This window comes from Cervus elaphus, chromosome 22, assembly GCF_910594005.1.
Source record: "Cervus elaphus chromosome 22, mCerEla1.1, whole genome shotgun sequence".
In the NCBI taxonomy this organism is placed as follows: Eukaryota; Metazoa; Chordata; class Mammalia; order Artiodactyla; family Cervidae; genus Cervus; species Cervus elaphus.
The window spans coordinates 12,422,043-12,424,061 of NC_057836.1; the positions used below are offsets into that span (position 1 = coordinate 12,422,043).

The 2,019-nt window shown below is 37.3% G+C and overlaps 1 non-coding gene across 1 annotated transcript; it reads left to right on the plus strand.

The window, feature by feature from the left end:
* The first annotated feature begins 640 nt into the window (after window positions 1-640).
* Window positions 641-748, plus strand: LOC122680881. Its single transcript, XR_006336801.1, has one exon. It is a non-coding gene; the product is annotated as a U6 spliceosomal RNA (small nuclear RNA).
* Window positions 749-2,019: the final 1,271 nt, after the last annotated feature.

Here is a 2,019-nt window from a genome sequence, read left to right on the forward strand (position 1 = left end):
TCGCAAACTGCAGCAAAGATCTGGTTCAGCCAAATAAGTAAGTAACTAGATAAAACATTAAAATAATAATAGTAATGATGACTCTTTAAAAAATAAAAATTCATGCAAAAAAATATAGGCCATGAAAGCTAAGAGTCTGATACAGAATGGAATTGCTTTAGGTTGAAGAAGTAGGGCATCATGGAAGAGGTGAGACTTAGATCTGTAATATTAACACAGATCCACAGAAGAGTTATCTGGTTTCAATATTGTATTTACGTAAATGTAATATATTTTGCTCACCGACTGCTTACAGTTTAAGTAATCCCCACTTTCCTTACCTTAGCAGGGAACTTAAAAATATGTAAACATAAAAGAAAATAAGAAATGGGAAGGATAGTCTTTTCAACAAATGGTGCTGGGAAGTCTAGATATTCACATGCCTGAAACTGGCTCCTCTCCTTACTCCATACACAAAAACTAACTCAAAATAGATGAAAGACCTAAACATAAGTGCTGAAACTGTAAACCTCTTAGAAGAAAACATAAGGGAAGTTCTCATGACATTGGATCTGACAGTGACTTGGCACCTGACAACAAAAGCACAGACAACAAAAGAAATTAATAAATTGGACTTGATCAAAATTAAGAACATTTGTGCGTGCTCACTTCGGCAGCACATATACTAAAATTTGGAATGATACAGAGAAGATTAGCATGGCACCCGCACAAGGATGACAGGCAAATTCATGAAGCGTTCCATATTTTTTTGTAGAAAAAAACAGTTCAGTGTTTCAAAGGAGAGATGTCAACATAACTGTGACTTGAAATAGTGGCAGATGAATATGTAGCTTATCACTGATTCAGAATAAAAGTTATTTTTCAGAAACAAACAAACAAAAGAACATTTGTGCATTTGAGAATACTATCAAGAGAATGAAAAGACAGCCTACAGAATAGGGGGAAGGACTTCCCTGGGGGTCCAGTAGCTAAGACTCTGAGCTCCCAGTGCAGGGGCCCCGGCTTTGAACCCTGATCAGGGAACTATATTCCACATGCTGCAACTAAGAGTCTCATGCCCCTACTAAAGATTTCACTTACTGCAACTAGGACCCAGTGCAGCCAAACAAATAAACATTAAAAAAAAAAAAAAAAGAATGGGGGGAGATATTTTCACATCATATATCAGATAAGGAATCAGTATCCAGAAGATATAAAGAATGCCTACAATTCAATAACCAAAAAAAAAAAAAAAAACAAACCACTCAATATAAAAATGGGCAGAAGGCTTGAATAGATATTTCTTCAAAGTATATACTCAGATGACTAGTAAGCACATAAAAAGATGATCAAATCACCAGTCATTAGGGAAAAGCAAATCAAGGCCACAGTCAGATATCACTTCACAGCCACTGGAATGGCTATTATACATAACATATTCTTTTAAAAAACGAAAGTAACAAATGTTGGTAAGGACGTGGAGAAATTAAAACACTTGCTCATTGCTGATGGGAATGTAAAATAGTGCAGCCATCATGGAAAACAGTTTGACAGTTCCTCAAAAGCTAAACATAGTACGACCATATGATCCAGTAATTCCACTTCTGGGTAAACACCCAAAGGAATTGAAAGCAGGAACTCAAACAGATATTTGGCACCCATGTTCATGGCAGCATCACTCACCACAGTCAAAAGGAACTCCACAGACAGAGGGATAAACAAAATGTGGTCCATCCATACACAGGAATATTATTCAGTCCTAAATAGGAGGGAGATCCTGGTGCTGGCAACAACAGGGATGAACCCTGAAGAAGTTACTCTATGTAAACTAAGCCAGACGCAAAAGAGTGAACGTGCTTATGTGACTTACCTGAAGCAGACACACTCCTAGAGATGGAAAGCAGACCAGAGGTTATACCAAGGTCTGGGGAGGGAGGGAGATGGTTACTGTTTAGTGGGTACAGAGTGTCCATGCTGGGTCACAAAAATGTTTTGGAAATAGATATTAGTGATGGTTGTAGAATATGATGAAGGTAATTA